The sequence below is a fragment of the Narcine bancroftii genome, chromosome 5 (genome assembly GCF_036971445.1).
Source record: "Narcine bancroftii isolate sNarBan1 chromosome 5, sNarBan1.hap1, whole genome shotgun sequence".
NCBI lineage: Eukaryota > Metazoa > Chordata > Chondrichthyes > Torpediniformes > Narcinidae > Narcine > Narcine bancroftii.
The window spans coordinates 43303347-43319426 of record NC_091473.1 but is presented as its reverse complement, the minus strand read 5'-3'; positions in this window follow the sequence as shown (position 1 = coordinate 43319426).

The following is a 16080-nucleotide window of genomic DNA, read 5'->3' as shown; positions in this document are numbered from 1 at the left end:
ATAATTGCTTTCACCTTGCTCTTGTCTGACTCCACACCTGCCTCTGACAGTAGGTCCTTTTATAGAGAAAAAAATTGCAACTGTAAAGGGAGATATTCTCTGCCTTCACATTGCTGAACCTATCTCCAAAAATCCTCCACACACGACTCCAAGACACCGAATCTGATGTTTCCTCAGGCTGGCCACATAGGTGAAGTGGTGCGCTCTGCCTCATTCTATAAAGATGTGGCTGCTGCAAGCGGCTGGCTAGGAGTGCGTTAATGATGTCATGAGGACGCTGTCAGCGTGCGACCCAGAACCCAGTCATTGAAACACCGCATGCCGGAGGAGGAGCACCAGTCAAAAGAAGGATCAATGGCCGTCTTCATTACCCGTAATCCCCCTCACAGCTGGAACCGCTCTGCATTTCCCAGAGCAGTTCCAACTATGTGGGATTATAGGTAACGAAGACGGCCATTGCTCGCCAGGTATGTATGCCATCATGTTGACAGGTGGCGCTATGGCACCAGTCGCCCTGCCTCCATCAGCTCAGAGGACTCAACAAGGTGCCGCTCTTCATAAAAACAATGCTGCATCAGCTTTTTAGGCCTTCTCTATAAAGAGGTAAGTGAACATTTTTCTCCTTCGATGGAGCTGGCCTCAGAACAGTGCCCCTTCATAAAAACACTCACTTTATCTCCCAGGAAAGTGATTTCCTTCACACCAAACTGATATTTTTCTCTGTCTAACTTTAATCAATATTTCTGGATGCATTGTCGCACTTTGATGATCCTCTCATTGTGTTGTTCCTGTGTGGATCCCCAGAGGATCATGTCATCCATGTACACACGTACCCCATTTATGCCTTCTATGATGTGCTCCACTGTCCTGTGGAACACTTCTGGAACTGGAACTGAGGAAATTCCAAAAGGCATCCTCAGACAGGAGTATTAGCCAAACAATGTATTAAATGAACAGTATTTTGTGCTATAATCATATTATTTGCCAGAAGCCTTGGGATACATCCAATTTGGTGAAAAATTTTGCACCGGCCATCTCATTTGTAATTTCATCCCTGGTTGGAATCTGATAATGTTCCCTCTTTATATATTGGCATTCACATCTTTTGGGTCCAAACACACACATAGGTCACTGTTCTTTTTGACACACACCATTGAATTCATCCATTCTGTGGGCTCCTCCACTTTCTTTACGATCCCTAATGACATCATTTGGTGAAGTTCTTGCTTGAACTTTTCTTTTAGTAGCAATGGAACCCGTCTTTGGACTGGCTGTAAATCCTCCTTCAACTGTACCTTGTAGGTGAATGGTAGAACTCCAGACCCCTGGAAGATATCTGGAGATTGATCCAATATTTCCTCTACGCTGTTCTGTGCATTGTCTCTGTTAATGTGATACACCCTATTGACAAGGCTTAAGTTTTCACATGCTCTGTCACCAAGCAATGATCATGTCCATCTGGGACTACTGTGAACCTGAGGTGGTACTCTTTATAACTTTAACTTTCACCTTGAGTTTACATATATTTTTTGTGTTGATGCTCTGACCATCGTCAGCTTTGAGCTGTACAGAATTTGCATGGATGTACGACTTTACATTCATTGCACTGATGTTGTGCTCACACATCAAATTGTCTTTTGCCCCTGCGTCCAGCTTGAATGGAATATTTACTCCATTTATATGTAATGACACAGTCCACTAGTCCTGCTCAGCTCTGTTCATGCTTGGCTGTTCAATGTCTGTTGGTTTAGAATCTTTCTGCACTACCATGCGCATAAAAGGTGTGTCGCTGAGAGGAGTTTCTTCTATTGGGTGTACAGTGTCTTCTATACTTTTACTTCTGTTTTATTTCCCTTCAGAAAAATATTGGTTTGCAGAGTGATTCTCCCCTTTGCAACTATTACAGACTTTTCCATGGACTGGGCATCGTTTTTGGTGCATGTCGAGTGTCACATTGTATACAATTGAATGTCTCCCCATTTTGTTGTTGTTTCCTATATCTCATTTTTTGTTTATGTGTGTTGACAGACACTGTGTTTTCATTGGCTTTTGCAATCTCACTGAACTTTTTTGTGGGCTGCTGAGCTAAAGCACTGGCGTGACATATCTTCACAGCTCCAGCTAAGGCAAGCTCTGTTCTCACATCAACCTCTCTCTCACTTTCTTATCTATAATCCCAATCACAATTTGTTCATGGATCATTGAATCTTGCTGCAATCCAAAATTGCTTGTTCTTGCTTCTAATTTCAAGTCTTAAAAAAGTATCAAAGATCTCTCCCTGCAGCTGTGTGCAAAACATATACCTCTCAAATGTTTCATTTTTCTTTGGTAACAGTGTTTATGAAACATCTCAATAACGTTGTTGCATTTTCCCTCAGCAAAAACAAGTGTGTTGAAAGCCTCTAGTGCTTAAGGTCCTGTCATGGTTTGCTATTGAGTGCCATAGCTTGTAGGTACAGCATAAATCTTTGTTTGAATAACGTTCAGTCGTGGTTGACATTTCCGATCCAATTTACAGCATCAGGAGTTTTTACACTTCCCATTTCTCTTCATTACCCGTAATGACTGAAACACAGTCTGCACTCCTAGTACCATATGATGTTTCTTTTATTGTAATAAAGAAACTTGGGTTCTTTTAAAACAACTATATTTTATTAGTTGTAGAACTCATTCATGACCGTGTGGAGGCATCCATCTTGAATCCAGCCCAAGCTACCACCAACTAGTCTGTCACTCCCTCTAGTGGTCAGGAGGATCTCTAGCATGCTAAGACTGACACTGAATCTCACACATGAGTTCAATGTCCTGTATTCTTAACTAATTGCCACCTGGGTGATGGGGTTGTGGGTTTTTACTCATTGCTTTGTGTACATACTCTCCCTCTCCCTCCAATCACTCTTTCTTAATCCACTGATTTATCCTAAATACACCCAGAAATGCTGGAGGAACTCCGCCAGTCTTTCAGCATCCATAGAAGACAAAGATATATTGCTGACATTTTGAGCCAGGGCCCTTCTTCAAGGAATAAGCAGAATGAGCAAAAAGTTGGAAATCTCAGAATGCAGACAATGCTGAGTCTGATTTACTCTGCAGCTCAAAATTTTGGAATAAATTATTCTTGTACAATACGATCTCATTGAATCTAGAACTCTAAATGCTCAGATTTTAATGGCAGCAACTTAGGGTACAAACTAACAAATATTCAGATTTTTACATCATGCTTTGATCCAAAAGCTCCAAAGTTTGCAAACAGGAGAGAAAATTAAGATCCTTTTACATCATTTTGGATGGAAGATGATGAATCTTAATTATTCTTTTTCACTGAGGTCAATAATATGGACAAAAGGACATTGCAGTGTATGAAAAATGTTATGATATATAATCCACCTTTGGCACAGCATATGCGATATGTAAAGGAGACAATGGACATTTTTATGGCTGATAAAATCCTTGAATCCTTTCAGATAGTCATATATTCAAACATTTTTTTTAGAGGTTTCTTTTGCAAGGCCTGCTAACTTGTTTTAGGGACCTTTGAACAGACCTACACACCCCATTGATTCAGACAGGTAAAGCCATATGAATTTGTAGCAGGTCAAATTAAAGTCCACTGAATGTTTGGAATAGGAACTGGAATTCCGTCAATGTCAATACAAGTTCATTATCGCCTACATAAGTGTAATGTGCTGAGGCATTGAAATTCTCACCTAATGCAGCCACACAGATATGTAAGATATACCAAAATGAAAGGCAGGAAATAAGATAATAAATGTAAAGGATAGACAAATAAATATTCAGAGTGCGGTTAGTACAGGAAAAAAATGTGATGTTACAATAGTGCAAATGCATCTTTTGGCTGCATCAAAGAAGTTTATGGTTAAGGTGATAATGGGAGGTTCAAATACTTAAAGATATTAGATAAAAAACTGCCCTTTGAATTCTCTGAATACACAGCAGATTCATCGTTGAAGAGAAGAATCTGGCTGATTCACATTTAATAACTACGTTTTCTCATCAAAACTTTTTTTGGGGTTAGGCATCCATCAGTTCATCACAGTGATATCATGCAATATCATAGAAATTCAAGATAGCAGCACACAACTTCCTACGAGCACTCAGCATTGAGTGCACTTTCAAGATTGAGTAGCAGAAACAAATCCTCTAAAGATTAAGCGGGATGCATCATTCACTTATAATGTGTGGTTTGATTCAGCATTGACTCAGATCACTGCATCGCAGGATTCCAGTCAAAAATAGATTTGGCAAATGCTTGTTCACAAAAACAATTGCCTCTACAATGTGATATAAAACTTGATTCAAAAGCATCCATGTAATGAATTTTACAGAAATTCAAAGATATTCCTTTTTAAAATTTTTTTTTATTTTTCACACTATGAACCATACTGACCAAAATACATACAAACATTTCCCTCTTGAATATACACAATGTCATTTTCTCCCCTTTTCCCCCCTCCCTTCCCTTTCTCCTTCACCCCCCCTCCCCACCCACTCAACGTTCAACATATATGATACATTAAACCCATTAAACAATGTCATCACACAATGAAAATAAACAAGAAATTTGTGTCATCTACTTTTATATACTGGGTCAGTTCATTTTGTCTTCTCCTTCTGTCATTTTAGGCAGTGGAGGTCCGTGGTAGGACTTCTCTGTTGTGTTCCATGTACGGTTCCCAAATTTGTTCGAATACTGTGATGTTATTTCTTAAATTATATGTTATTTTTTCCAATGGAATACATTTATTCATTTCTATGTACCATTGCTGTATTCTCAGGCTATCTTCTGATTTCCAGGTTGACATAATGCATTTTTTTGCTACAGCTAAGGCTATCATAATAAATCTTTTTTGTGCTCCATCCAAATCGAGTCCAAGTTCTTTACTTCTTATATTACTTAGAAGAAAGATCTCTGGATTTCTCGGTATGTTGCTTTTTGTGATTTTATTTAATACCTGATTTAGATCTTCCCAAAACTTTTCCACTTTCTCACATGCCCAAATTGCATGTACTGTTGTTCCCATCTCCTTCCTACAGCGAAAACATCCGTCTTATACTGTTGGATCCCATCTATTCAACTTTTGGGGTGTGGTGTATTGCCTGTGCAACCAATTATATTGTATCATGCGTAACCTCATGTTTATTGCATTTCTCATAGTTCCGGAGCATAGCTTTTCCCATGTTTCATTCTCCATCTTTATGTTTAGATCTTGTTTCCATTTTTGTTTGGGTTTACAGTTTGTTTCCTCGTTCTCCTTTTCTTGCAGTTTGATGTACATGTTTGTTATAAATCTTTTAATTATCATTGTGTCTGTAATCAGACATTCAAAATTGCTTCCTTCTGGTAACCACAGCCTGCTTCCCAATTTGTCCTTCAAGTAAGATATTCTTGAAGCTAGTGAACTTCAAATCAGGACAGCCACTTTCTCAGACCTTACAAGCAGGCCCTTCCAATCTGTTTCGACTATCGTAGGAAATTGTAAATTTGTAATGGAGAAGACCCCAAAAATGCCAATGTTTCTATGGGGGAAAAAAAATGCCTGCATTTAACTGAAGTTTGCAAAATGATTGGACTTCTCATTAACCCAGTAACTGCACGAAGAAGTGCACTCTTCCCTACTTAAGGCATCATTATTTATTGATGATTATGCTGGATGATTCAGAAAATTGATTTCATATGCTGCAAAATGGGCATCCATTACCTTGAGAAAGAAATTGGTCCTCTGTTATATAAATCAGAAATACATTACTTCAATAGTTCATCTGCAGTTATTCTATATCTACTCTCTGCACAAGGTATTAATAATTGAGCCATTCAGTGTTGAGAAATCAGTGCAAAATCTAACTGATTAAATTAGAAATGGAAGCTAATGGATGTTACAAAAGGTATTAAGTCAGTTCACATCAGATCCAATTGAATAAAGCATTGTTTGCAACTAATAGGAATGAGTGATAATGGGATTTGTATCCGATTAAAAGTGTATGGTGCTGCCAAACCTCCTTTGGAGAATCAGTTCCTGTGCACGGCTCTAAGGGTTTCACTGGTAGGAAATGGCTTGTTGACATCTTGAATTTTAATGATGTTGTTATTTTCAGAGAGAATTCATGAACCTGATACCAATAGCAGAAAGGATACTGCAACATCAATGTGACACTAAGGAAACAAGGGCTCACTTTACCATTCCAGAGGATAAGGCTGCAATGCAACATGGTTAGGTTTCATTTAAACTAAATTCATAGGAGCTAAATTTGCTTAGACAATTTGCATTCATTATTCCTCGTATAATTGCACAATTAAACCTCCTCTATCATGGCAATGCTGGGTTTAGTTGCATTTGTAACATTTACTATTCCTCCGAAAAACGACACAGCAAAAAGTATTTTTTAAATAAAATGGCACAAACTCATCAAACGTACCTTTAATTTCAGGACCATCATTTAATTGTTGCAAAATCATGTCACGATATTAGGAAGAGGTTGTAAGAATGCTGCATGAAAAGCTGTGGTAAACTTAACTCAGGTAATTTGAGAAAGGGTATTATTGACCTTGAAAGCATATACAGTAACCATCAGGAATAAATTTGGCTTGGCTATCAAGGATTAAATCTGAGGAAAGAGGAAGGTAAATTGAGCTTGCTATAAAAAGACCTGATTCAACTTTTTAAAATGGTTACAGATTTGATTCAAGCAAATAGCATATCATGGGGAGATTTCCAACATCCAATGAAAATCTAGAGGTTAGAAATGACTGAAAGAGAAATATTGAGAACTTTTATCTTTGTTCACCTACGTTAAATGCATTTAAGGGCATTTTTTTTCCAGTTCTGCTCACATTCATCTAGTTGATTCCCGCACATACTTAGCAGCAATAATCAATAATAATTCTCGTAGAGGTGATGCTGGAGGACACAACAATTGCACGGTATGGTGGAAGGGTCATTTGAAGCAGAGTACTGATAGACATACCCATTTTGTACCTGTCATTAGTAACTCTTGCGTCTGTAAGCATTAGCAATATGAGGCCACAGTCGATAATTCCCAGTGAAATTATTTGATATTACCAGAAGTTCAATGCATTTTCATTGGTTGCAGTTGGATTGCGATGACACATTAAAAAAAACATTTGCTATTAATGATTGGTTTGTGTCAGATTGTGTTAACACTATTGCCTCTTGCCTCTAAATTAATACTAGTTCAATCCTGATTGCCCCTTAGTTATTCATGTCTCTAGCTATTTAACATTTTTAATGATAGATGTTAATTTGTAATGCAATGTTTATGCTCAGAATCCCCCCCCCACCCCAACTCTCAAGCAACAACAGTTTCTAAGAGCCAGAGCAATTTACTATGCATTGTTCTGTCATTGACACATTTCTGAATGTGATGCCCGCAGCTCCGAATTTATGCACAGAGATACATGTAACCAAAACCCAAATCAAATATGTAGTTTAAAATATTGAGATCATTTAGGACAGAAGTAGATTACAGGCACGAGTATACTATTTTATGCAGATCTCCTCAGTTCACAGCAAAATTCCTGGTATCCGGCTCCTTTGGGGATCGTGGACTCTGCATATGCAAATTTTCCGGTTGAACGAGATTCATTCTTACAATACCTAACGAATCAGAATCAGAATTTGTTGTCATGAAATTCAGTTTTGCAGGAGCAAACGTTCTTACAACAATAATATATATAAAATTTTAAAAAATAGTGCACAAAATACAAGGCAGTGCCTTTGGTTCATTGATTATTCAGGAATCTGATGGCAGAGGGAAGAAGCTGACCTTGTGCTGCTGAGTGGTCGCCTTTATTCTCCTGTACCTTTTCCCCGATTGTAGCAGAGCGAAGAGGGCATGGCCTGGGTGGTGGGGGTCTTTGAGGATAGAGGCTACTTTTTAAAGATCTTTCTCTTCTCTCTTTGGCTTGGCTTCGCGGACGAAGATTTATGGAGGGGTAATGTCCACGTCAGCTGCAGGCTCGTTTGTGGCTGACAAGTCCGATGCGGGACAGGCAGACACGGTTGCAGCGGTTGCGAGGGAAAATTGGTTGGTTGGGGTTGATACCGCCTCATGTAATGCCCTTGATGGATGGTCTGGTGCCTGTGATGTCGCAGGATGAGTTAACAACCCTCTGGAGTTTATTCTTGTCCTGAGTATTGGAGCCTCCATACCAACAGTGATGTAACCAGCTAGAATGCTCTCCACAGAACACCTGCAGAAGTTTATGAGAGTCTTCGGTGACATGTCGAATCTCCTCTGACACCTCACAATTATATAGACGCTGGTGAGCCTTCTTTGTGATTGCGTCAACATGGAGGGTCGAGGACAGATCCTCAGAGATGTTGACATGCAAGAATTTGAAGTTCTTGACCCTCTCCACTACTGAGGCCTCGATGAAGACTGGGTCGTGTTCCCCTGACTTCCTCCTGAAGTCCTCAATCATCTCCTTGGTTTTGCTGACGTTGAGTGCAAGGTTGTTTTCATTGCACCATTCAACAAGCTGACCTATCTCCCTCCTGTTCACTTCCTCATTGCCATTTGTGATTCTGTCAAAATTTGTAGATAGCATTGGAATTGTGCCTGGCCACACAGTCATGGGTTTATAATGAGTAGAGCAGTGGGCTAAGCACGCATCCTTGGGGTGTGCCTGTGTTGATAATCAGTGAGGAGGAGTCGTTGTTTCCAATTCATACTGACTGTGATCTGCCAATGAGAAAGTCAAGGATCCAGTTGCAGAGGAGGGGGGGGGGGGGGGTACAGAGCCCTATAGTTTGAAACTTCTTGACCAGCACTGAGGGAATACTAGTACTGAAGGCCGAGCTGTAGTCAATGAAGAGTATTAATTGCTGTTTTTGAGGTGATCCAGAGCTGAATGGAGAGCCAGTGATATTGCATCTGCTGTGGAGCAATTGTGACGTTAGGTAAATTGCAGTGGGTCCAGATCTTTACTTGTTAATTCTGGCCATGACCAGCCTCTCGAAGCATTTCATCACAGTAGATGTTAATGATACTGGGCGATAGTCATTGAGGAAGCTCAATCTGCTCTTCTTGCGTACCAGGATGATTGATGCCCTTTGAAGCAGGTGGGAATCTCTGATTGCAGCAATGAGAGGTTGAAAATGTCTGTGAACACTCCGGCAAGTTGGTTGGTGCAGGTTTTCAAAACCCTGTCATGTACACTGTCAGGGCCTGATGCCTTGCGAGGGTTCACCCTCGTGAATGGTGTTCTGACGTAGCCCTCAGCCTTTTTGGGGATTCCAGTAGGCACTGTTAGGTTCTTCTTCTCAGTGGGCATAGAAGATGTTCAGCTCATTGGCTCATGAAGCATCACAGCCATCTATAGTGTTCGCCCTCGCTTTGTGGGCAGTAATGTCCTGCACTCCCTGCCATAGCTGTCGTGTATCTGTCTCTCTCTCTAGTTTCCTCCGGAATTTCAACTTTGCTTCAGAGATGGCCTTCCACAGGTCGTACCTGGTCTTCTTGTAAAGATCCTGATTCCCGGCCTTAAATGCCCTTGTTCTTACAAGGTTGTAGATTCTCTGATTCATCCAGGGCTTCTGGTTGGGGAACACACGGTATGTGCACGTGGGCACACACTCTCATTCATGCAGGTTGTGTTGAAGTCGGTGACATCTGTTGCACATTCATTCAAGTCTATTGGTGAGTTCTTGAATATGTTCCAGCCCACCGATTCAAAGCAGTCATGTAGATGCTCCTCTCCCTCCTTCAATCACACCTTCACCCTCTTCACCACTGGTTTTGTGGTCTACAGGCTCTGCTTGAACGCTGGGAATAGAAGTATAGCCAGGTGATCAGACTTGCTGAAGTGTAGTCGTGTTGTGGCTCAGTATGCATTTTTCATGGTGACGTAGCAGTGGTTGAGTGTATTGGTTCCCCTGGTCTCGCATGTGACAATTTGGTGGTTGTTTGTCAGTCTTCTTCAGGTTGGCCCGATTAGTCTCCAACAATGATCAGGAAGGCATCTGGCTGCGCTGTCTCCTGGCTGTTTATCACAGTGCTCAGTCCCTCCAGTGCCAGCCCGACGTTAACCTGTGACAGAATATACACTGCAGCCAGGACGATGTCGGTGAACTCCCTCAGCAGATAGAATGGCTGACATTTGTTCTCCAGATGTTCCAGGTCGGGGGAACAGGACTGGGATATGACCATCTTGTCATGATGGTGTTCAGTTGGCATAATAGAGGGTGTAGCCGCTGTGGCCGCAATATCTGCATTTAGCCACGTTTCATTAAAGCGCATCACGCAGCACCTCCTGATGTCTCTCTGATATTGAAGTCTGGCTTGGAGTTCATCAAGCTTGTTCTCTAAGGACTGTACATTGACCAGGAGGATGGCAAGGAGTGGAAGCCTCAGGTCCCGGCGTCTCAGCTTGACCTGTACCCCCTCTGTGTCCACGTTGTCAGGTCTTCTCTACCTGGCCCGTGGGACTGCTGTTGGTGCTTCCTGCGGTGTTTAAATGGTCTGAGTGCTGGTCCATTGAATCAGTGGTTTTCAAACTCCCCCCCCACTAAACTCACATTCCACCTTAAGCAATCCCTAATGTCATGTCTCTGTGATTGAGATTGCTTAAGGTGGTAAGTGAGTGGGGAAAAAAAAAGTTTGAAAACCACTGTTTTAATTGTACCTAATTGACTTGTTATGTGCACGGTTTCATAACTCCAAAGGAAATAGGCCAATGACAATTTTTCTCAAGTAAAATATTTCAGGAACAGTTTGGTCTAGAGTAGAGATTCTCAACCTTCCCTTCCCACTCACATACCACCTTAAGCAATTCCTTACTAATCACAGAGCATCAATGGCATAGGGAATGTTTAAGGTAGGATGCAAGTTTAGGGGGTCAGTTCAAAAACGACTGCTTTAAATCACCTGCGATGTTTTAATGTGCTGAGCGTCTGCTGCTTGCAACTCCCACAAAGTTTAAATGGCCCAATCACTGGCCTTTTGAAACTCCTGTGGTGTTGTTGTTATACCTCCCCAAGCACCAGCTGTTTAAAAGTCCCACAGCCCAATGGAGACTGCCAATTCTGCGGTCTGCCAGCAATCTTAGGACATCCATATTATCGGGTAAGTTTGATTTTATGTTTCTGGGATTGTGTTTAAATTTTAGAAGTACTGAACAGGAATATTTGATTATTCCCATCAGAGCTGCTTGCAAAGAGTCGCCGCTGTAAGGCGCCATCTTGCTAACTAATACCTGCATAAAGAATAAACAGTTTAAAAGACAAAAGACAGACAAAATGCAAAGTAATTTGAAAAGAAAATCAGTATTGTAGTCCTTAATTATGTATAGTTCACTTTAATCAGGTAATTCCATTAATTTACAAAATTCAAATTTAAATTCGAACCCCAGTTGTTGGCGCTGTTACAGTGTTGCGCTAACCACTACTTTAACTGTGACGCCATCATAATTAACCCACCCTCCCCCAAGTTTACAGATAAAGTCTTACTAATAATGATATACTAATAAAGATAAAGACTCTTTCCAGGCAGGGATAGGGAGACACTTTGGGAGGGTCACCCCAGCAAGCAGCAAGCAGCATCAGCCGGCTCTTCATCCTGGATGGTGCCATTTTATTCAAACACAACTTTATTGAAACTTTGACCAGGGCGCTCCACTGGCTAAATGCTTTCTCCCATCTTCACCAAGGGGTTGTGTGTTGCTTTGGAGAACATTTACAATTTTAAACTGTTATTTATTCTTAATTATTTCAATGTATTTATTTATATGTTTATTCTCTTGATTTTTCTTTGCCAGTTGCTTGGGGTTGTCAGTTGCTTGAATTGCAGATAACCGAAACTTTCTACAAAAAAAATATAATGCATCTTTCTTTGCATTTGTTATACATCAGTATGTACTCTTGCAATGCATCTCCTCAAGCAATGCATTTGAATGTTGCACGGAGCCCAGCATCTCAGTGCCAACAAGGTGCGATACTGTCATCCTTCCCCACGAAGCCTTTGTAGGAATGCACTGAGCTTGTGCATCTGTCAGCATGTGCTGCTGTGCCTTGGAATTCTGAATACTGGAAATTTTACTGTATTATGGTTAACTGCCAATGTCCTTGATTGAACGCACCATCTTTCATTAAACGATTTCAATCACTCTAAGTTATAAAGCCTCATGTATTTGCACTTGATTAAAATATAATATCATTATTTTTCTGGAGTTTTAGTGCAAAATTTTGAGTGTTTTGCACATAATTATTCTTGCATTTCTTTTAATGTACTTTTATAGCACAAGCATCCATCACCTTAATTATTGAAACATATCCCTTCTGCAGCTTGTTTAAACTTGGAAGTGAGTCTATTAAGAAGAGAGAAATATATGGCCTATGATCACAACACTTTTCCTTGTGTTGATTTCTTGTTCAGTTCCATTAATTTTATACTTGTAGGATTCTCCAATGAGACTTGAAGGGAGTTTGATCAACAGAAAAATTATTGTAAATTGACATTAGTAGAAAGGATTTACTATCAATTCAAGTCCACATAGAAATTCCAGTCCATCAGGTCCCTTTTAAAACACCAGATATAGATCAAAGGTATAGTCCACATACCTCATTGGGTCAATTGTTCCTTGACATCATTGATACTAAGTGAACAAGAATTCAGAAATGCTGCCAAGTTGCTATCATCAGAAATAAATCTGAAAATTACCTCCCCAATGTACAATGTCTTTGGAGATTGATTAAGAATATTGATCCTTGTATAGTACATATGTGCCTGAAGTCAATGCAGCATTAGTTGAAAACATCCTCATGTTTCTAAGAGAGGTTGTCAATTGATCAGGTTGTATTTTTGGGCATTCTGTAGTCACATAAGGAAAGCAAAAAAAAGCCTGTAATTTTACTCAGCAAAAAAAAAAGAATAAAAAATCCTTTTGTCCTATAAATCACTGATATTTGCAAGAATGGTAATAGGGTTTCTAAATGGAGAGAGAAATGAAAATTGCAGATGCAGGAATCCTGTGAAAGCACTTGGAGGCTGGAGGGGCTCAGCAGGCCCAGCAGTATTCAGAGAGAGAAAGGAGTGGTCAATGTTTCGGCTCGGGTCCCTACTACAAATCCCTCGAGTTCAGTGGTTTGCCACCTTTTTCTTTCCACTCATTTTAAGTATTCCCTATGCCATAGGTGCCCTGCGATTAGTAAGGGATTGCTTAAGGTGGGATGTGGGTGAAAAGAAAAAGTTTGAAAACCACTGTTATAATCGTACCTTAATGACTCGTTATGTGCATGGTTTCAATACTCCAAAGGAAATGGGCCAATGACAATTCTTCTCAAGCAAAATATTTCAGTAACAATTGGGTCTAGAGCAGTGATTTTCATCCCTACCCACTCACATCCCACCTTCACCAATCCCTTACTAATCACAGAGTACCGATGGCATAGGGAATACTTAAAGTGGGATGTGAGTGGAAAGAAAAAAGGTTGAGAACCACTGCTCCTAGCTTCTCATTGTTTGCTTTTTATATGCAGATAGTTATTTGCAACATTCCTACAATCAGTGGAATGGGGTGAGAGTTGCATTGAATAGATCCACAAACAGACACAGGGATCATGATCAGAACACAGGAACTAGAACGGGAGTAGGGATTTGGCCTCTCATGCCTGGTTTGCTATTTAATAAGATCATGGCTGATACTTTATCTCAGTTCCATTTTCCTGAACTAACCCAATGATCAGCCATGATTTTATTGAAAGGCAGAGCAGGTTCGACAGGCCAGATGGCCTTCCTTTCCTCCTATTTCTTAAATTCTTGTGATATACTTTAATTCTCTTAACATCAAAAAATGACATGGGCCCTAATCCAGGTAATGTGCAGCTTTAATTTTGATTATTTATTGGAATTGTTTGTGTCCAACCAGTGTCAACCACAATGATCAGCTGCCGAACATCTCACCAAGAGGCTGAATTTCATCTGGGGACTGTGCAGTTTAAAGCTACCTGCATCTCCTCCAGTGAGACATGCATTGTGACTGCTGCAGGTACTGGCTTAGCTTTTACAACTACAGCTACCTTATAAACATATTTATATTTATATATAAATTTGCAATCAAACAATTCCCTTGTAATTAAAGTGCACATTCCAGATTTTAATCAAGGTTATTGGTAAACATTTTGGTTTGACATGTAGAAATGACAGCACTTTTTATACAGTCACCTCATTTCAGGGCACCATAATATTTGGGACATAGGAATGGTATGTAAATTAGTCATGTTTAGGACTTCATTGCATATCCCCAGCCTCAATGACTGCTTGACGACATTGATTCATAGACATCACCAGGTGCTGAGTATCTTCTCTGGTGCTGAGTATCTTCTCTAGGCACTTCACTGCAGCCATCTTCAGCTCCCGCTGGTTTTGGAGGCTTGTCCCCTGAAGTTCAGTACATGGAAGGCATGCTTAATTGGATTTAGATCGGGTGACTGACTTGGCCGTTCAAAAATTTTTCACTTTTTAAACTTTGAAAGATTCCTTTGTTGCTTTAGCAGTACATTTGGGATCATTGTCTTGCTGTTTGGAGGCATTTACTCGAACTTGAGCAGATGAGATGCTTCTGTACACCTCAGAATTCATTTTGCTGCTGCCATCAGCAATTAACCATATAACCATATAACCATATAACCACTTGCAGCACAGAACAGGCCAGTTCGGCCCTACTAGTCCATGCCGTAACAAATCCCCACCCTCCTAGTCCCACTGACCAGCACCCGATCCTTACCCCTCCAGTCCTCTCCTCTCCATGTAACTATCCAGTCTTTCCTTAAATGTAACCAATGATCCCGCCTCGACCACGTCTGTCGGAAGCTCATTCCACATCCCTACCACCCTTTGCATAAAGAAATTTCCCCTCATGTTCCCCTTATAATTTTCCCCCTTCAATCTTAAACCATGCCCTCTAGTTTGAATCTCCCCAACTCTTAATTGAAAAAGACTATCCACATTTACTCTGTCTGTCCCTTTTAAAATCTTAAACACCTCTATCAAGTCCCCCCTCAATCTTCTACGCTCCAGAGAAAAAAGCCCTAGTCTGCACAACCTTTCCCTGTAACTCAAACCTTGAAATCCTGTCAACATTCTCGTGAACCTTCTCTGCACTCTCTCTATTTTGTTTATATCTTTCCTATAATTTGGTGTCCAAAACTGTGTACAGTACTCCAAATTTGGCCTCACCAATGCCTTGTACAATTTCATCATAACCTCCCTACTCTTGAATTCAATACTCCGATTTATGAAGGCCAACATTCCAAATGCCTTCTTCACCACACCATCTACCTGAGTATCAGCCTTGAGGGTACTATTTACCATAACTCCTAAATCCCTTTGTTGCTCTGCACATCTCAATAGCCTTCCATTTAATGCATATGACTTCTTTAGATTTGCCTTTCCAAAATGTAACACCTCACACTTATCTGTATTAAATTCCATCAGCCATTTCTCAGCCCACACCTCCAGCCTTCCTAAATCACCTTCTAATCTACGGTAATCTTCCTCACTGTCCACAACACCTCCAATCTTTGTATCATCCGCAAACTTCCTTATCCAATTCTCCACCCCTACTTCTAGATCGTTAATGTATATAGCAAACAATAGTGGACCCAGGACCAATCCCTGAGGAACTCCACTAGTCACCGGCCTCCAATTGGACAAACAATTTTCTACCACTACTCTCTGACACCTCCCATCCAACCATTGCTGAATCCATTTCACTACCTCCTTATTTATACCTAATGCCTCCACCTTTTTTCCTAACCTCCTGTGGGGAACTTTGTCAAAAGTTTTACTAAAGTCTAAATAGACAACATCCACAGTTTTCCATTCATCAACCTTTTTTGTAACCCCCTCAAAAAACTCAATCAGGTTTGTCAAGCATGATCTACCCCTGACAAAACCATGCTGATTACTCCCTAGCAATCCCTGTACCTCCAAATATTTGTAAATACCATCCCTCAGCTTTCCATCAACTTGCCCACCACAGACGTCAGTCTCACGGGCCTATAATTCCCAGGTTTAATCTTGATCTCATCTGTCCATAAGACT